The sequence below is a fragment of the Trachypithecus francoisi genome, unplaced genomic scaffold, assembly GCF_009764315.1.
Source record: "Trachypithecus francoisi isolate TF-2019V2 unplaced genomic scaffold, Tfra_2.0 Lachesis_group15, whole genome shotgun sequence".
In the NCBI taxonomy this organism is placed as follows: Eukaryota; Metazoa; Chordata; class Mammalia; order Primates; family Cercopithecidae; genus Trachypithecus; species Trachypithecus francoisi.
The window spans coordinates 26028587-26051047 of record NW_022681460.1 but is presented as its reverse complement, the minus strand read 5'-3'; positions in this window follow the sequence as shown (position 1 = coordinate 26051047).

The window sequence follows — 22461 nt, the reverse complement described above, 5'->3', positions numbered from 1 at the left end:
AATCCCAGCACTTTGGGAGGCCAAGGTGGGCGGATCACCTGAGGTCAGGAGTTCAAGACCATCCTGGCAAACATGGTGAAACCCTGTCTCTACTAAACATACAAAAATTAGCTGGGCATGGTGGTGCACGCCTGTAACCCCAGCTACTCAGGAGGCTGAGGCAGGAGAATTGGTTGAACCCGGGAGGCAGAGGTTGCACTGAGCGGAGATGGCACCAGTACACTCCAGCCTGGGCAACATAGTGAGACTTTGTCTCAGAAGAAAAAAGAAAAAAAGAATGCTTTTCCCATTTATCTGCATAGGTGGCTTCATCATCTCTTTCAGGTTTTTGCTCTGACAAGTATCAGAGAAATCTTCTGTTTACAGTATAAACACATGTAACTACATATATGCCTAGAAGCTCATGTACACACATACATACACATACTCAGTCATGTGCAGAATCTGATATCTCATCCCAGCTCTGTGTTCAGTAGTATTATGTTGGTAGTTAGAGACTAGTGATGGTACATATATTTACAATATGGAAATTGGCAAATACCAAAATTCAGATATTATTATTATTGTTGTTGTTTTTCTGAAAAGCAAGTTATTAAACAATTACCAAAATAAATTATACATATCTCTAATGGCTTGAAATCCCTAACCGTCTCTGTGGTTCATTTTTCTTTGTAACACTTTTTGCCATCTAATGTTTGCTTCTGCATAGAGAAAAATTTTATTGTAGCTTTATTTATAACAGAATTAGAGACAAATAACTTATTAAGAGGGTAATAGAGACACATGTTGTCATATGTATTAGTTTTCTTTTGCCAATGTAACAAATTATCACAAACTTATGGCTTAAAACAACAAAAATGTATTATCTTACAGTTCTGAAGATCAAAAGTCCTAAAACCAAGGTGTTACTGTGTGGCATTCTGTCTGCGGACTCTAAGGAAGACTGTTTCCTTGCCTTTTCCAACCTCTAGAGGCAACCTGCATTCATTGGCCCATGGTCCCTTCCTCCCTCTTAAAAACACATCACTCTAACTTCTGTTTCCATCATCACATTGTAAATCTACATAACAAAGACAGAGAGGTTCTCTTAAAAATAATATTTATTCAGGAATAGGGCATTGTAATGGGAGTATGCATGCCATAGTAAAATTTGTGCATACTGAGAGAAGTAAAGAAAGACAAAGGGGCTTATTTTGGTTTTGGTTTTAGTTTTTGCAAGAGAGTCTTGCTCTGTTGTCCAGGCTGGACTGCAGTGGCATGATCATGGTTCACTCTAACCTCTGCCTCTCAGGTTGAAGCAATTCTCAATTCTTCTGCCTTAGTCTCCTAAATAGCTGGGACTACAAGCACACACACCATGCCTAATTTTTGTATTTTTAGTAGACACGGGGTTTCGCCATGTTGCCCTGGCTGGTCTCGAACTCCTGGCCTCAAGTGATCTGCCCACCTCAGCCTCCCAAAGTGCTGGAATTACAGGTGTGAGTCGCCGTGCCTGGTCAAGAAGGACAAGGGCTTTAAAACAAAAAATGAAGAGGATTACTTGTTTTGAGGCAATGAACCTTGGCTATGGTGCCAGTCTGAGATTGGATAGGCAAATGCTGGGCAGATGTCCTTACAGAAATATTTTTTGTGTAAGATTGCAATGGCCTTTGTGAAAAGTTCTGGTTTTTGCAGACCCTTTTGGAATAGTTCTTGTTATAAGGCATTTATTAATCTCCCACCCCACTTCATGACCTTCCCCAGCTTTATTTGTCAGGTGTTTTTCTTGTTCGTTTGCTTTGAGATGGTGTCACATTCTGTCAACACAGGCTGAAGTGCAGTGGCACAACCATAGCTCACTGCAGCTTCAAATTCCTGGGTTCAAGTGATCCTCCAACCTCAGCCTCCTAAGTAGCTGGGACTCCAGGCATTCACCACCATGCCCAGCCAATTTTTTATATTTTTTTAAGTGACAGAGTATCCCTATGTTGCCTAGGCTGGCCTTGAACTCCCGGCCTCAAGCAATCCTCCTATCTCAGCTTCCCAAGTCACTGGGATTACAGGTATGAGCCACAATGCTCAATTTGTCACTTTTTAAAAATATGAATGAGTCCATTTTGATGTCAACAACTTTGATATTTCCCAATTTTAATCAAGACAGTTGTCTAAAAGCACTGCTAATAAATCATCCTGTAGTTCGGTTTTGATTGTTCCATGGTGCCAGGATGGACTTATCTTGGGTTATTGGTCTGGTCCCACATTGGAGGGAGTGAATGACTACTAAAAATCAGTTTCAAAATCTGTTTAGCCAGATTTGAACAACAGAAAAGTTTAAAGAGAGTGGCTCTCCAGCTAAGCCTGTGGTCCGTTATTAAGTTCAATTTTTGTCTGTTCCATAGTCTTTTGCTATCATCTCGAAGTGCTGGGTCAGCTTTATTCTGTTAGTACTTGTACTGCTGCACAAATTTAACAAGTAACAGATACACAGCTTAAAAAGGGGAAATATAAGGCAAATTAGTATTAATATGACAGTCTCAGTTTGCATAATGGTATTGAGCCACAAACCTAGGCTTAAAGGCAACCAGTTTAAATAAATCAATGACCATTGTCTTCTAAGTGAAAAAACTAGGCATTGAAAGGACTTAAAATCTCATTATGATATGGAGCCATTTTCTGTCATCTTGGAAAAACTGTCTACCACATGAAAATATAAACTTCTTGTCTTTCTTTGTAGTTTGAATATCTCTGGCTATAGTGTCAGGTAGTAGGGTAAACTTTCTGTGTAACCCATGCATTAGGCATGAGACTTGTTCCTTAAAATTCATCTACTTTCCACTTATCGGACTTCAAGAAGAGAGTAGTTTCTCTTTTAATAACTCTATGGAAGAAAATTGGATTGGAGGAACCTAGAAGAATTTAGAATCTAGTCTAGTCTACAGGTAGATAACAAGAACTTGAAAGCAATGCGCAAAGCTACAATCTAATAACAGGTGTAGTATAGCTTTTCTTTAGAAATGTAACTTTTTCTCTCCATATTGATAACATAGGAATCAGATTTTAAAACTTCCTGGGGCTAGGAAGCCAAACCAAGGTAGACTTTAGATTTAACTTGCAGTCTTCAATCCCTGGACCTGCCAAAAAGTGACAGTTTTTATTCATTCACTGTAAGCCTGGGAACCCTTGAAGTGAGGTATTCTATGCATATTCTCAAATATGACACTTTAGTCAAAATCTCGATAACATAACCAACATTTGCAATCGTATCTTGATATAAAAACAGAGCAGATTTTTTACTGAACTTATGCAAGTAACTATAGTGCCGTAAGAATACTCAACAATAGTTTCAAAATTTGGGGAGAACCAAGTAGAAAGAAAAAGCAAATGTCTCCACCTTTATTCACAGAAGTATTCTTTACCAAACTGCTGTATAAATTACTCTAGATAAAAAATTTTCTTAAATCTGGAAAAGATATTTAAGTAAATAACCAGCAATGCTCCAAATAAAAGTTATTATTATTTTTGTCAGCTATTCAAGTTGATGTAATGAATTTTTGATTTTTTTTTAGCAGTTTCATGAGCCAATCAATTTCTTTATGAGAGTTCTGAAACATTTTTATTCAGTCCATTTATCTTAAAGTTTTTTGAAACCTGTACTTGTTAACAGTACTTGTTAGAGTCTTTTCCATGAATCCAGTTGCAGGTCTCTTTAGAAAAATTTCAAAACATTAACTGTAGATGACAAAAACTTAAGAATAATTATGATTAAAAATCTGATGAAAGTTTACCATAACCAGAAATTGACAAGAAAATTTGGTCTTTTTTTTGGCATGCAACATAATAACTGGAATTACGGCTGATGACATACTAGATTTCTAAAATTTAATGTTGGAACTATTTGAATTTTGGAACATTCATATTAATAACATATTCATAAGCATAAATGAGAGAAAATCCAGTGTCACCTATCATTTGACAGTACTTCTCATGTAATTTACCAACTAAGCCTAATCATTTAATATCTCTATAAGACAAGAGATACATCCTTTGAGGTCCTTCAAGGGCCCAACTGGAAGATCCCAGGGTTAATTTTAGGTCAAAATTACCTAATTTAGAATCTTGATTCCAGGAAAGCCTACCAAATATATCAAAAGGTTCAAAACACAGATAAAAACAAAATTACAAGTCACTGTGAAATAATAGTCATTTATTTAACCGGAATGATAATCAGAAAATGTAAAGAAAGCTACTTGACTGTAATAGCCTTAACCTTTTCAAATCTCAGTTTTCCTACATAATCAGTAAAATCTAATAAAGACAACACAGGAAAATATCTTGATAAATATAAGATATTTTGGGTTTTATTTAGGCTAATTAAAAAGGTTAAAAGAAAACCTTCTGTAGTGTGATTGCTTTCTCTTAGGCAAAGCCCATTTAGATAACCTGTAAGTCAAACATAATGGAAAAGTCCTTGGATTCAATCGGACACATACAGAGTGTGTCCAAGGTTATGAATGTGTACCACATTAAAGAGGAATATAAACAAGAAAACTAGTACCTTAAGCAGGAGAATACATGGCTTTAGTAACAGCATGGGAAGTGTCCTCATTCCATAGAACAATTCAGACACATCAAGAAAAGTCAAGACTACAGAATCAAGTCTTACTGGGGGAAAACATTGTTTTTCTAGGTCTTAAGGACAGAACATTTTATTGACAGTTAAGACATCAGCGTTAGAACTAGAGGAAGGGGTTACAAACTCTGATGAGAAAGTTCAAAGACAGTTATTACCTTGCCAAGCAAAACGATTTAACTTCTGAAAAGGAGAAAAAGCTGAAGGCAATGATGTACAACTTGTAAATTATGTGCAAGATACGGCAAAAGTCTAACTTCTGAGATATGAATCTGAAAAGCTTCAAAAGTAAAACTCTACTTCAAGAAATGAAGTTACCATTCCAAATGGAAGAGACAGCATTTCCAACCTGAACTTGGGGGAATAAACAGATCGCAGGAACAAAAGTGGCAGAAATAAAAAATGTCTACAATTTAGAAGACGGCTGTTGAAGAAACAAATTTCAAAATTAAATCAAAACATCTTGCAATTTTACTAAGAGCAGATCCATACTTCAAGGAAAATGTATTGTTGTAACTTCAGGGAAAAAAATTTTTAGTCTTGTATCCATGTATTTTTAATATTAAAGATCAATCTTTTAAAAGACAAATAATTTCCTTCTGATTGTAGCCCATTTGATTACATATAAAATTCCTTTCATAAATTCATTCTTAATGAACATTTTACAGCCTGCATAGACCTTCAACAACATACTTAGACATTCTGATTTGTCCTATACTTAAATAACCACGCAAGATTCTTTTTCATACAAAATTATTTCTTTTCTTTTTAACTTTTCTTGCCAAACATCCATCTTTATATTCACAACATCGTCACATCTCTCTCTCCTACTTACTGATTCCTTTCCAGCTTTCTATTTCCTTTCTAAATCCATGTTTTGAAACAATCTTGTAATAAGATCATACAAATAAAATTAGTTTTTTCAATAGAGAACACATTTTAATGCCTTTCTTATGCCCCTACATGGCATACAAGGCAATTTTTATGCCAGACAGAGATACCTTATATTATCTCTCTGAACTTAAAATTTTGACCTGTTTGATCTGAAATTGTAACTTTTATAAACATTTATCCAGTTATTTTTATTTTAAAATATTAATCTTTCAATTAATTGTTCCATCATCCTAAGCAATTGTTAGCCAGGAAAACCTAAATTTACATTAAAAGAGATGACTCAGAGGTCTAGGTTGATGGTTGCCATAGAGCTATTGTAAATTATAGAGCCATAATTAAAAGCCCTTTAAGACTTTTTTTTTTCTGTCTTGGCTACAGTTCCATAAAGCAGTGAATTTTATCTGAACACCTGAAGACGTATCAGCAGATTCAAAGTAGAAAGAAAAAAATAGAAAAACAGAGAATGTAGAAGATTTTACATGTTAGGTCTGTATTTGCAGGGGTTTGTTGTTGTTGTTGTTGTTGTTGTTGTTATGGAGTCTCACTCTGTCACCCAGGCTGGAGTGCAGTGGCATGATCTCGGCTCACTGCAACCTCAGCCTCCTGGGTTCAAGTGATTCTCCTGCCTCAGGCTCCTGAGTAGCTGAGATTACAGGTACGTGCCACCATGCCCTGCTAATTTTTTGTATTTTTAGTAGAGATGGGGTTTCACCATGTTAGCCAGGATGGTCTTGATCTCCTGACCTCGTGATCCGCCCACCTCAGCCTCCCAAAGTGCTGGGATTACAGGCGTGAACTACGGAGCCCAGCCTGCAGGGATTTTTAAAAAGAGATTTAAGTTATGACCATCTGGTCTCTAATTTTTTCTTGTAATTTGCCCATCACTTTAAAAATCAGCATAAAAATTAGCAATGGGCTATATTACAGCCAGCTGGAGTCCCAGAAGCCCTGGTAAACCTTAATGTTTGAGAAGTCCATTTAAGTTCTTATTAAGATCTCAAAGCAAAGAAAATCCCATAAATCCTGTAATAGAATGTCAGGAGTTTATACCAGTGATTTAGATGATGGTGATTTCCCTAGTGGCTTTTAATTAGCCATTCTGTACCCACCATTTGTAATGTTTAGTTTTGCTTTTGGAAGATTTTTAGAAACAAACAAGAAAAAAGAGACAAATTATTTACAGACATATGTAACCAAACCAAAATAAAACCAAAATGAGAGTGCTCACAAATATTTTAACCCAGGTGTGTAGATCAAACGAAATATTAAATTAAGCATGCAGAAAAGAGCAAAACTAAATTAACCAGAAAAGAATGTCCTATAGAGAGAACATAAATTCTCTAGAAACCAGAGTATTCAAACTAGAGGAACACTTGTCTTTATACCAGAAAGGACTTGCCAGAAGAGACTTTTTCTTTTTTATCACCCCAGGAAGTATATAAAGGCTTTGATAAGCCTGTATCAAAGACTGTCTTATAACCAAACCAAATCCCAAAAAAGTTAAAAACAAAACAAACAAAAACAAAAAACCACCTCTACCAAAAAGAAGGAGGCTCAGCCTGAGGAAAGATTCACCAGGACAGAAATGGCAAGCCATGAAAGTAGAGCACTCAGAGGGCTCAAGTGAGTACTGTACACTAAATTCAAGAATTGCCAATTCCTTTCCAAAGTGATTACGCTTCAGGTCTTGCTTCTGGATACCATTTATGTCAACCTAAATAATAAACAGGGAAGCTCTCTAAAAGAAAACAATATTTATTAAGAAATAGGGCATCATATTGGGAATATACATGTGTCATAGTAAACTATGTGCACATTTAGGGAGATAAAGAAAGACAAAAGTTTTTAAAGAAAAAATGAAGAGGTTTACATAATTGTTTTGAGACAATTATCCTTGGCTATGGTGCCAGTCAGAGGTTGGGCAGGCAGATGCTGAAAACATGTCCTTGCAGAAGTACTTTTTGTGTAAGGTTGCAATGGACTTTGTGTGAGGTTATTGTTTTTGTAGTCTTTTGTGATAGTTATTATCAGGCAATTGTGCATGACAATTCTCCCTTCATGACTTTCCCCAGCTCTCTTTGTCATGGATTATTTTTTTCAAACACAGGCGACTCCATATTTACTCTAACAACTTTCACATCTCTTTTTTTCTGACTCTGACCCTCATGCCCTCTTCCTCTAGAAATTAGTTATTACACTGGGCCTACTCAGATAACACAAGGTAATTTTTTATCCCAAGATCCTTTACTTAATTATATCTGAAAAGTCCTTTTTGCCATATAACATAGTATTTTCAGGTTCTGGGTACTAAGACATAGACATTATCAGGGAGTTGTCATTCTACCTACCACAAGCTCTCTTATTGGACTTGATTGAAGAGCAATGTTGTTCAAAAGAGCTTTCTACAGTGATAGATATATTCCATATCTTCTCTCTCCAATACAATAATGCCATCCATATGGCTATCATTTGAACTATGGCTAGTATAACTAAAACAATAATTTTATTCAATATAATTAATTTACGTTTCCATTTAATAGCCACATGTAGCTCATGAATGTCATATCATATTGGACAGTGCAGTTAGAGCAAACAAACAAGTAATTCTAGCAAGTAATTCTCTCTGAAACTTTTGGAGGTGAGTAGGAGGCAGAAAGCAGGACCCAAAAAAGACTTACAATTTATTTGCATTTTTATGCCTTTACAATGAAAATACACTAATACATATTTTAAAAGTTCATTTACTTAAAAGAATACTTTTAGTTGGATAGGAAAGGAATAATTTTATTTATCCCCGTAATGAAGCTACACTTTATCTTATTTGATCTTAATAAAAGTATATTGGTAGGGTTGGGATGAATATTATAATTTCTATTTTACACAAAAGGAAATCATCAGAGAGTTTGAGAGGCCCAAAGTGTGACAGCTTGTGTGGAAAAGTTAAGGCCTTAACTGAGGTGTTTTAGTTTTTCAATATATTATACTGTCTTTCAGTGGAAGAGAAGCATCTGAATTTTGCTAAATTGCTTTCTTTTAAAAATTTTATTTTTATGGACTTTCATCCTCATTTATTAAAGAGTCACAGAGTATATTATTGACAAACTTTAGCACAACCTAAAATTTCAAACTGTTCTCCTTTTCTTTTATCATTTTTCAGTAGTTTAAGTTCCTTTGATTCAAAGGGTTAAAAATCACAAGGTAGCCATTGGAACCCTAGCACACACAGGTAGAATCTTCTCTCCTAACCAAAGGTGACTTGAGATATCTGAAAGCTCCTAATTCTAAATCAAATGGAACAAAATAAAGATCCCAGAAATAAATTCATGCACTCACATTCAACTGATTTTCAACATAGGTGCCAAAAACCCAAAATGGAAAAAGACAATCTTGTCAAGAAATGGTGTTGGAAAAATTGGATTTCCACATGCAAAAGAATGAAAATAGCCTCCTATCTCTCAACATATTAAAAAAAAATCAGCTCAAAGTGTATTAAAGACTTAAATGTAAAACCCAAAACTATGAAACTACTAGGAGAACATATAAGGGAAATGTTTTACAACGGGCTGGCTGAGGATTTTAAAATAAGACCTCAATTCACAGGAAACAAAAACAAAAATAAACAAATTGGACTACACCAAACTAAAAAGCTTTTGCACAACAAAGGAAACAATTAGCAGAGTGAAGATACAACCTACGGAATGGGAGAAAATTTTTCTAAACTGTAGATCCAGCAAGAAATAATATCAAAATATATCAGGAATTTAAACAACTAACAGCAACACAAAACAAAACAAAATCCACCAAATAACCCAATTTTTAAAGTGGTCAAAACACCTTAATAGATCTTTCTGAAAAGAAGATATTCAAATACCAACAGGTACATGAAAAAATGCTCACCATCGGCCGGGCGCGGTGGCTCAAGCCTGTAATCCCAGCACTTTGGGAGGCCGAGATGGGCGGATCACGAGGTCAGGAGATCGAGACCATCCTGGCTAACACAGTGAAACCCCGTCTCTACTAAAAAATACAAAAAACTAGCCGGGCGAGATGGCGGGCGCCTGTAGTCCCAGCTACTCGGGAGGCTGAGGCAGGAGAATGGCGTAAACCCGGGAGGCGGAGCTTGCAGTGAGCTGAGATCCGGCCACTGCACTCCAGCCTGGGCGACAGAGCGAGACTCCGTCTCCAAAAAAAAAAAAAAATGCTCACCATTGCTAATCATGAGAGAAATGCAAATCAAAACTACATGAGATAGGACCTCAATCCAGTTAGAATGGCCATTATCAAAAAGACAAAAGAATAGGTTGTTGGTGATGATCTGTGAAAAGGGGACACTTACATACTGTTTGTGGGATTGTAAGTTAGTATAAGCACTATGTAAACTGTGCTTAAAATTTTTTCCCTTAAAAGCTAAAAATATAACTACCTTATGAACCAGCAATCCCACTACTGGGTATGCAGCCAAAGGAAATGAAATCAGTAAGTCAAAGAAATGTCTGCATTCCCATGTTTATTGCTGCAGTTTTTACAATAGCTAAGATGTGGAATCAAGTCAAGTATCCAACAATGAATAAATTGATAAAGAATATATGATATATATTCACAATGAAATATTATTCAGCCATAAAAAGAATGGAATCCTATCATTTGTGACAACATGGATGGTCCTAGAGGACATAACATTAAGTGAAATAAGCCAGACACAGAAGGAAAAACAAATACCACATAATATCGTATGTGGAATCTTAAAAAAAAAAAAAGAAGAAGAGTAGTTGGTATCATAGAAACAAAGAGTAGAACGGTGGTTACCAGAGATCAGGGAGAAGGGAGAGAGAGGAGAGAGGAGGATGGGAAGAGATTGGTCAACAGATATAAAGTTATAATTAAATAGGAAGAATCACTTCTGGTGTTCTATTGTATAGTAGGGTGATGATGGCTAACAGTGAAATATTGTAACTACAAAATAGCTAAAAGAGAAGCTTTTGAATGTCCTCATCACAAAGAAAGGATAAATTAATGAGGTGATGCTTATGCTATATACCCCAAACTGATCATTTTACAACATATGTGTATAAAACACCAAATTGTACTCCTCAAATATGTAGAATTACAACATGTCAAGAAAAAAAAGCTATCAAGTACCATTGACAAAGAAGAGATCATCAAAGCATTTAGAGAAAATAAACTGAGAAAATAATTCTCTATAGAAAAAACAGAAATCACAAGACAGTGCTATAAAAACTTAATCTGCTGAAAATTAACAACATTCAACTTGGTATTTTATAACCAAACCATCATTCAGAAATGAGGGCAATATAAAAGACATTTTCAGACAAACAGTAGTAATCATTACTATCAGTAGCCTTGACAGAAAGGATGTCTCAAGTATGGCCTTCATGAAGAAAAAAGATAAAACCATAAAGAAGAATTTAGATGTAAAAAGTAAAACACAGCAAGTAAACCTAAACCAACATTGATTCTACAAAATAATAATGATATTCAATTTGGAGAAATTTGAGACAGTTAAATCCTAGACAACAACCACCTGTGAGATAGGAGGAAAGAATCATTATAAAATAATGTGATGTTCTCGTATCAAGCGAAGGAAAATAGAACTATTGGCTTACTTTATATTTTATTAATTATATATATTAAAATATTAAGCAAATTTAGAAAAGAAGAGGAATAGAAGATGTAGCTTCTAGTAAAAAAAAGAAATGCGTAAAAGAGCAGAATAAGCCAAAGTGAGAAAGTATACACAGCAACATTATGCTCACAAGTAAGAGATAATAGAACAAAAAATCTGAAGGAGAATTGAAAAATCAGCATTTGTTGTTGTTTTCTTTTCTTTTTTTTTTTTTTTGAGACGGAGTCTTGTTCTGTCGCCGGGGCTGGAGTGCAGTGGCCGGATCTCAGGTCACTGCAAGCTCCGCCTCCCGGGTTCACGCCATTCTCCTGCCTCAGCCTCCCGAGTAGCTGGGACTACAGGCGCCCGCCACCTCGCCCGGCTAGTTTTTTGTATTTTTTAGTAGAGACGGGGTTTCACTGTGTTAGCCAGGATGGTCTCGATCTCCTGACCTCGTGATCCGCCCGTCTCGGCCTCCCAAAGTGCTGGGATTACAGGCTTGAGCCACCGCGCCCGGTCGCATTTGTTTTTATTTTAAGATAATTTTTGACTTACAGAAAAATTACAAAAATAATATAGGGAGTTTATGCACATCTTTCACCCCATTTCCCCTAATGTTCACAACTTACATAACCATAATACAATGGTCAAAACCAGGAAACTTAATGATGCAATACTGTTATTGTATCTTATGCAAGAAAAATTGATATCTTAAAATAGTCAAATACATAAAATCCAAAGACGGAATTATTAAATTAAAAATAGACTTAGGGAAATTGTCTAGAACTTGGAACAGAGATATAAAAGCATAGAGACTACTAAAGAGAAATTAAGACAAGTTGGGGATAGAATGAGAATGTCCAACATGAACTGAAGCTGAGTTCCAAATGGAAAGAACAGAAAGAACAAGGGAGAGGCAATACTTTTTTAAATGTTTTAGAATTTTCCAGGGTCAACAGAAGATATAAAATCTCAGATTCCTAAAATACAAGCAGGAAAAATAAATTAATTTACAACACAGTCACCATAGAAGAACTGAAGAAACGTGAGAAAGAGAAGAGGTCTTAAGGGGAGTAAGATGAAAGAGAAGTTCTTGAAATATTTTATAAATATAACATTCACATAAAAACTACATAAAGACAATGGAAGGAAGAAATATGATAGAATTTTACTTATAAAGTAGATAAAAATTATAAATAAAAATCTTAGCAAAAAGAAAAATCAGTAATGTATTAAGAAATACATTTAACCCAGGAATGCAAGGATGATTAACTTTGGAAAAGCTATTAGTATGATTCACCACAATAACAAATTAAAAGAGAAAAATGAATATTTCAATAGAAGTAAAACAGTTTTGATAAAATTTATTACACATTTATAACTTAAGAAAACTACTAGCGGGCCAGGCGCGATGACTCACACCTGTAATCCCAGCACTTTGGGAGGCTGAGGCAGGCGGATCACGAGGTCAGGAGACTGAGACCATCCTGGCTATCACGGTAAAACCCAGTCTCTACTAAAAATACAAAAATTAGCCAGGCGTGGTGGCGGGCGCCTGTAGTCCTAGCTACTTGGGAGGCTGAGGTGGGAGAATGGCATGAACCCAGGAGGCTGAGCTTGCAGTGAACCAAGATTGCACCACTGCACTCCAGCCTGGGTGACAGAGCGAGACTCCATCTCAAAACAAAACAAAACAAACAAACAAAAAACAACAAAAAAGAAAACTACTAGCAAACTAGGAATAGAAGAGAACTTCCTTTTCTGATGAATTTTGTCTATCAAAACTCACTGCAGCTACCAAACTCAATTTTGAAACAATACAAGCATTTCTTTATAATTCAGAGGAAGGTGAGAATATAGACAATCACTGCTTCTAATCAACATCACATTGGAAGATCTTCAAGTAAACTAAGGCAAAAGAGAGTTATAGATGATAAAGAGTAAAATCAATAAAAAAGAAAAAAAAGAAAAACTTGTCATTCTTTTTAGAGAATAGTAATGCAAAAATAATTTCAGTGAGTAAAAGAGTTTGGCAATTTTGTTTGATATGAGCTCAGTACACAAAATGAAGAGTATACTTTATACTTTAGCAACAAACAGAAAAATGTACTTTAAATGTATTTTTTTATTTTTAAATGTACTACAATAGTAACACAAACCATTTATTTCCTGAGAATAAATCTAATAAATGAAATACAACAACCTTTGTGGAGCAGACTCTAAAACATTACTCAGAGACATATAAAAGTCTTAAATATAATAGCATGTTTATGGATAACAACTATAAATAATATAAACATGACAATTTTCAATTCACCAAAATTAATTTATAAATTCAATGCAATTTCAACTCACAGGATTTTTGTGAAACTTGACAAGGAGATCCAAAAATTTATATGGAACAGTAAAGGGACAAGTATAGAAACTGGATTGAAAAATAAACATATTAAAATATCCTTAAAATCATGGGAATGTAATTTAGGTAACAGTGGGATAAATTTCCAAATCATTAGTTAGACAATAACTAAATTTTGTGAGATGTCAGGAAAGATGAGTCATTCATACATTTCTGGAGGCATTGTAAAAAAGCAAAATGTGATATACATACTGTGGTAAACAGAAATTATTCCCATGAATTTCTGTCCCTGACAAACTTTCAGATACAAAGAAATAAGGACAAGGATTGCCGCTGAGTATTCTTTGCCACAAAAAACTTAAGAAAATACAACTGACTCCCATTAGCTGGCTTGCTCATGCAGTTGAATAATGTTATATAGCTGTGTAAATGATTGAAATAAGTCTGCCTGCATTAATATGGATACATTTTAAAAACATAACGTTGGATAAAAATTAAATCTGCAGAAACCTACATGCAGTATGGTAACACTGATTTCAAATGTAAAAAGTTCAAATGTAAAAAAGCAGTAAGGTTTGCATGTATAATAAGCATAAATAGCAAACACTGGAATGACACATACCAACTTGAGGGTAGTGGTTGCCTCTGGAATGGTAGGGAAAGATAAGTGATAGGGCTTTAGATGTTACTGGTTCTTACAAGCAACAAGCAATATACCCAAAGAGACTGTAACAAGTACAAAAAAGTACAAAGAGCTATATAATCTCAGTGGGGAGATCATATTTTTGGTATATTTAAAATGTTTCATGATTAAATGCTTAAAATAAATACATGTGCATAAAGCTGTACGTACATTTTTATTTCACCATTGATTACAATTGCAAAATAATCAACCTGAATATCCATAAATAGGAAACTGGATAATTAAGTTATAGTACATCATACCCAGGATTACTATTATAGAATAGTGTAAACCTATAAAAATGTGTGTCCCATTGATTCAATTAATGACCCCAATTCTTTGTCCCCTCTCAAGGGCAGGGCATTTTCCCATGCTTTGACTCTGGGCTTGACTATATGACTTGCATCAGTTAAACAGAATGTTATCAAACATGGCACAACCAGAGGTTTCAAAAGTTCTTGGTCAGAGGAACTTGTTCTCTTACTGCTCTCGCTCCTTCACCATAACCGGAACATGCCCAGGCTACCTGAAGAGCACATGGAGCAGAGCTGAGTTGTCACTAGGTTGACCATCCTACACCAACCAGCCCCCTCCATCACGCAGCTGACTACACACAGACACGTGGGACAGCCCAGCTGAGATCTGTGGAGCTAAACCTAGATCAACAAAAATGCCAAGACAATCATAGACTTCCGAGACAAAACTCAGTTGTTTCAATCCTTTTACCAAAATAGTATATTAGTAAGGATAATTCTGAATAGAAAATGATGTGGTAGAATGTTTAAAATGCCATTACTTAATCAGAATTTTTCCTAATAATCTATCTTTTTGAAAACAGAACTGAAACAGTATGCCTCACCATTACTTCCCCCTAAATATTTCTTTCCTTATTTGGCTCTCTCAAGAATTAAATTTGTATCCAGTACCCTAGATTACATTAGATTAGATTACATTTAGTATCAAATTTACTCTTGCTAAGAGTATATATCGGGGAAAACCACTCCCCCAATATTTATCTTGGATTCTTTTCTATTTCCTAGGAGTCTTGGCTGGTTTGAGAAATAAAGGGAAAGAGCACAAGAGAGAGAAATTTAAAGCTGGGTGTCCGGGGGAGACATCACACATTGGCAGGTTCCACGATGCTCTCCGAGCCATAAAACCAGCAGGTTTTTAATTAGCAATTTTCAAAAGGGGAGAGAATGCACAAATAGGGTGTGGATCACAGAGATCACATACTTCACAAGGTAATAAAATATCACAAAGCAAACGGAGGCAGGGTGAGATCACAGAACCACCGGATGGGGCGAAATTAAAATTGCTAGTGAAGTTTTGGGCACACGTTGTCATTGATAACATCTTATCAGGAAACAGGGTTTGAGAGCAGACAATCTGTCTGACCAAAATTTAATAAGCCTGGGAGCGCTACAGGAGACCGGAACTTATTTCATCCCCTCGGCTTCGACCGTAAAAGGTAGTTGCCCTAAAGGAGCTGTCTATAGACCTACCCTCAGGGTGCATTCTCTTTCTCAGGGATGTTCCTTGCTGAGAAAAAGAATTCAGTGATATTTTTCCTATTTGCCTTTGAAAGAAGAGAAATATGGCTCTGTTCCATCTGGCTCACTGGCAGTCAGAAGTCTTATCTCTCTTGTTCCCTGAAAATTGCTGTTATCCTGTTCTTTTTTCAAGATGCCCAGATTTCAGGTTCAAACACACATGCTCTACAAACAATTTGTGCAGTTAACACAATCATCACAGGGTCCTGAGGTGACATTCATCCTCCTCAGCTTACGAAGATGATGGCATTAAGAGATTAAAGTAAAGACAGGCATACGAAAGCACAAGGGTATTGATTGGGGAAGTGATAAGTGTCCATGAAATCTTCACAATTTATGTTCAGAGACTGCAGTAAAGACAGGCATAAGAAGTTATAAAAGTATTGATTTGGGGAACTAATAAATGTCCATGAAATCTTCACAATTTATGTTCTTCTGCCACGGCTTCAGCTGGTCCCTCCATTCAGGGTCCCTGACTTCCCACAAGTATAGAATTAGAACACCTCAGCTTATAACAGCAACAAATTTCTGTAAGGACTACTTACTTCCAGAATATAATATTTTAATCAGGAATGAAAGATAATTATTAACAGAGTATTACATCTAAAAGTGTTTCTTTTTCACATCAAAAATATAAATAAATCATGCAATTGTAGAAACACAAAATTGAAAGAATCCACAAGAGATGTTAACACTGGGTCAATAAGCAAAAATTTAAAATCAGCATTCATTTTAAGATACAAATTAATATGTGCATCTCTTATTGATCTTTTCTCTCATTTTATGAAAATACTGTGCTATCTAGAGGAATTGGAATCATGATTTGTTTCCCAAACTACTGCAAAGCAGGTACTTTCTTAACAAACAAATAGCAGACATGTTTTTCTGTTTAGGTAAATGTTAATACTCACAGTTGCTTTAGTAATTCAGTTATTCAGCAAAGACATTGTAAACTACTTGAAAAGAAACCATCTGGCTTGCAGTTGTAAAACTGAAACCAATTAAAGCATTCAAATGACATTTTGTTTTTCATTTTAATCTGTAAAAATACATTTTGCAAGTTCCAATTAGTGGTTGATTTTTCTCTATTGCTTTTATAATATGAGTCTGACTCAAATAATTTTTAAGTTCAATAAAGCCATTCCTATAATTGATGTTATATGGAACACCAGAGGATTTAAATAATAAAAAATATAAAATATACATACACTGATATACATAGACACAAATAGTCTAGTACACAAAATTTCCATGTGTCAAACTGATAATAGGGGAAACTGTCTGCCATTTTGCAAGAATTGGTTAGTTAGGAATACCCTAAAAGCTCATAATCTAGTTAAGGAACTGTATCCACTAAAGAACAAACAGCTAAATCACAGAACTCAAAGGTTGTGATCAGAAAGTACTTCTTTTCACCCACTTCCCTTTCAGTTTATTCAGCAGTCTGAGCTCTTCTTTTTGACCTTACAATAAAGCACAAGTAGCCCCATGACTACTCTCAGCTTTCAACAAGAAAAAGTACTAGAATCACTATGGGTTTCAAAGCTTCAAATGTTAAGTCTCAGGTAATAATCAAAGCATCCAACTCTATTCAAAATTAGAACTATTCTTGGTTCCCCAGGTGGAGCCTATAGTTGTCAATGAAAAGAGTCAAACTCTGTAAAATATTTGAAGAGATTTATTCTGAGCCAAATATGAGGACCATTACCTGTGACACAGCCCCAGGAGATCTTAAGAGCATGTGCCCAAGGTGCTCAGGCTATAACTTGGTTTAAACATTTTAGGGAGACATAAGATATCAAATAAATACATGTAAAATGTACATTGGCTCTGCCCAGAGAGGTGGGACAACTTGAAGTGGGAGTGTTGGGGAGCTTGCAGGTCATAGGTGGATTCAGATATTTTCTGATTGACAGTTGGTTGAGTTATTATCTGAAGACCTGAAATCAATAGAAAGGAATGCTTCAGAGCTCCTACCAGACCTAAAAAGGTGCCAGACTCTTAATTATCTCCTGGATCAGGGAAAAGACCTGGAAAGAGAAGGGGATTCTCTACAGAAAGTACAGTTTCCCTACAAGAACAACTTTTTAGGGACATTTCAAAATATGTCAAAGAAATAAACTTTGGGATAAAATACTTCCATTTCTTTCAGGGCCTGCTGTCTGTCATGTGATGCTATCTAGAGTTAGGTTGGGATTTGGTGTCTTGTTGCTGTTTTGTCAGTCTAAATGTCTGTTTTGTCAGTCTAAAGATCTCTGTTTTATTGTTAATGTTGGTGAGTTATGCCTGAATTCCTAAGGGAGGAGGGTATAATGAGTCATGTCGAACCCCTACTTCCCATTATGGCCTGAACTAGCTTTTCAGGTTAACTTTTGAATGGCCTTGCCTGATAGAGGAGTCCATCTGTCAGTTGGGGGGCTTAGAATTTTATTTTTGGTTTGCATAGGCCTGTTGTAGGTAAGAGGCCAATAAAGGAGGCGGGGTACATTTTTGTATTTTTTTCTCTCTTGCACTTCCCCTTAAACCTTCACTCCTGCACCAACATCTTGCTAACTGAGGTTTTGAACCTTTCCTCCAGTGTCAGAGGAGGGAAGAGGGGTGAGCTGGGGGCAGGAAGGTTTTATTAAATCCTTGAACACTACCATCTTAAGTTGCCTTTTGTGTTTTAAGGGCTGGCAAATGTTGAAAGTTCGCACTTTCTCTTCTGGGAATTTTGTGTATATTTTTTGGAATGTCCCATTCCAGGTGCTCTCTGATGTGCCATGCCACTGAGTAGGGTGAAGGCATGGCATTTCAGTGCTTGCTCACTTTTCCTGCTGCAAGGGATCCGGTGCTTCATCTCTAACTTGACCTGAGGCTCCCTTGCCCTCTGTAGACCTGCATTCACAGTATCTTATAAAGCATCTATGTCAAATCTCTCTCTTGGCCATATATGATATACAGGAAATACTCAGGCATCCTTGACCCCCACAATATCTGGGGCAATGGGACAACCCTAGTAGTAGAGCTTCATTCTACCTCCATGCAGCTAGCCACTCCACTGTTTTCTGTACTTCTATGGGACACCCTAACTGTGGGCCATTGCTCAGCCTCTCAGAGTAATTGGTTAGAAATCCTCTGCCTTGACTTAAGATGAAGAGGCAATCATGGGTTTGTTCAAAAAATCCTCTTTACAAATCTTTCCTCACCCTCTACTCTCTTTACTATTTATATTCCCAGTGAGAGGGTTTTTTAGTCAAGGGTTTTTTAGTCAGAGGGTTTTTTAGTCAAGGGTTTTTTAGTCAAAGGGTTTTTAGTCAAAGGGATTTTTAGTCAAGAAGCCCATTCACAGACATTTCCTTTGAAAATTTTCATTTTGGTCTTGCATCTCACTTTAGAATTTCATAACCCATTACATTCTAATGTTTCAATTAAATTTTCACTTTGGTATCTGGCCTTAATAGTGTTTTTTTTTTTTTTTATAATGATCCTTAGCCAAGGGACATTTAAATTATGTACAGAGAAAATATTTCCATCTTTAAAACGATAGTAACATTACAAATATTTGGCACCTGATATAAATCAGCTCTCCATATTCTCTATAATGTTACAGAATGGAGTACTAATAAACTAAAATAATTAGTTTCTCTTTGTAGTGGCTAGTGCCATTGTTGGTCTGGCACCCTAGTCACCCTTCTTTGAAAAACAGTTCCACATCTTGACAGTAGGTGGAATCATGTGACTCAGGCTGTACCACTCAGAGAAAGCTTTAGTCCTGGACACAGGAATTGGTGCAGGAATAGGTCTATCCTTCCGGGTGAGTCAATTCATATTCTTCACTATGATTTTTCTGCTAGAGATGATAAAATGCTATCTTTTCTCCCTGATTATGAAGGTGAAAGCATGAGACCCTAGAACTTTCCACGGCTATGTCCCTGACACCCAGAAAGAAGTACTATTAGAGGGGAAGAGTCTCTGAAACCCCTAAGGCTGTCCTAGTGCCTCATACCTTCCTTTATGTGGTCAACTCCAGCATCTCTTCTATGAATCTTATTTTCACTTGAGTTAGTTTAAAAGCAGTTTCTATCATTTTCAATCAAACATGAATGGGCTCTTGATTTTTTAATTCTCAAAAGGTATATCGTACCTAAGATCATAAAATGTTTTAAACCCAAATAAACAAAAGTAAGCCTAACTTTAATAGCAACTACATATAGCATTGATATTAAAATTAGCTGTAATCCTTCTAAAGACATGAACAAAGAATAAAAGAAGACATTCTACTATTTAAAATTCAAGGGAATAAATTGACAGTAGCAATAAAGAAAGCATATCTTTTCAATTCCCTGATTTTGTCACAACTAAGTGTTTCAACTACTGGTTCTTTTAGATGCTTTGGTGGGACTACAGACAAATATAGCAAGTTCAAAATAGACTAATTAATGGTTAATGAGGACATTGTTTTGTTCAAGTGCAGAATACACATAGTAGGAAGGTGAAAATGTAAATTTCTTTTCTCAACAAAGGCAAAACATAAGAGAATATATAGAGAGCACTAATTTTTAAAGAATACTTAAAGTGAGAGGAAAATTAACACATCATACATGGCTTACCTAGATCCAAACATTCCAAAATATACATGCTTGCTTTTATCTATTTATCACCTCATTGAAAAATGACTGTAAGTAGCAAGAGGTCATTTGGGACGCCCACCTTCCAACAATTTGAATACCCCATTCAAAGAGTCTCCAAAATACATGAGACATCTTGTGCTCATATCATCTTATCATCTCCATTATTATTTACTTTCAGTTTTAGATACTTTTTATAGAAAGCATAAAGGTGAGGCCGGGCGCGGTGGCTCATGCCTGTAATCCCAGCACTTTGGGAGGCCAAGGCCGGCGGACCATGAGGTCAGGAGATCGAGACCATCCTGGCTAACATGGTGAAACCCTGTCTCTACTAAAACTACAAAAAATTAGCCGGGCGTGGTGGCGGGCGCCCGTAGTCCCAGCTACTCCGAGAATAGCAGGAACCCGGGGGGCGGAGCTTGCAGTGAGAGGAGATCGCGCTGCTGCACTCCAGCCTGGGCAACGGAGTGAGACTCCATCTCAATAACAACAAAAAAAGAAAGCAGAAAAGTGAAATCGATTTACGATCTGTGCAGCAAACCACCATGGCACACATTTACCTATATAACAAACCTGCCCATCCTGCACATGTACCCCTGAACTTAAAACGTGAAGAAAAAAACAGAATTTAGAAACATTTGCCACATAGGTAACATAGTTTCATATTTAAATAGCAAGCTGACCTGAATTATATTCTTCATTTTGTTACTGAGTGCAATTTAGAGTATGAGCATATAAACAGGTTCACGTAGAGTAAGGAAAGTCTTTTGAATGAATAACTTATCTTTGATCTGGGGTTTCAATGACATTTTAACTGTTAATAAATTCATTTACTCACTTGCTATCACATATTTTTTTTTAATTTAACATGTGTATAATAATAAGAAATTTTCCTCATCTTAAAAGTCTTATGATCACATAGAGGCAATAACCAGGCAAATTCAGAACACACATTAAAATGTCATTATAGTTCTAATGGAAGTGTGTGTGAGAGTGTGTGTGTACGCATGCATGCACGTATTCGCTTGTCTATGTAAGATGTAATCTAATTAAAGAGGACTTAAATTTACATAGGTATGTAAATTCCACAGAAATGGAATTGGGAAACTGAATAAGAACATTTCACAGAAGAAATAATATTTGATTTCAGAATTGAAGAATCAGCTGGAGTTTCCCAGGTAGCCAACTGAGTATAAGGCATTCTAAGCAAAGAGAATATAAGGTACAAAAGCATGAAGATGTGAGAAAGCATGATGAAGTCAGTAACCAGGTAATTTAGTATGACTAAATCCTAAGGTGAATGTTAAATGGTAAAAGAATAGTCAATTAATAGCTATACTATGAAGTACAACGTTTGGATTTTTCTCCTGTAGCTGACTGTGAGAAGTGCATTTAAAGTCTTCTGGGTTAGGATATAATATAATCTAATTTTCAGTGTTAAAAATTAATACTGGTGCATAAGTGACTTTAGTCACCATCCTACTTTTTAGGGGTCTATATAACTACTGTATTTATATAGTTAAAGAACATAGGTGCTGGATTCAGATTGAAAGGGAGATAATTAAATATAATAAGTATTAAATACAGGCTGGGTGGAAGACGGTTGCCAGCTGGAGCACTTGAAATCTATCTGAACTTCATAAAGCACATAAGTCTTCTTAATAGGGACCCCATGTTTCATAATGCATTAATTTTTAAAATTATATTTTAATGTTATTTATAAATAGTCTTGAAATACTAAATGTTTCAAATATACAGCTAAAATTAAAAAGATTATGAGATACACATTTTAAATGAGTTTATTTTTAAAAGTAAGAAAATAGCTTGCCAAAATTGTATCATTGTAAAGTGGCTTTTCTTGTTAAATAGAGGGAAAGGCCATAAATCAAATATAATGATTTGTATTTTAACTTATATTTTCTCTTTGTAAAGTAGACCATTCAGAAGAAATAACTTTGAACGACTCTATTGTCAAACACATATCCATTACCTTTCCTATGATTTTCATAATCCATATAGTTATCCCAGACAATTCCCAGAGCTGTGTGTATTTAAACAGTGTTTTGCTTCCTCTTAGCTTGAATTCTCCATCATTTTGATTGTCAAGTAAAGTTGAACCAGTGAATTTGGAACA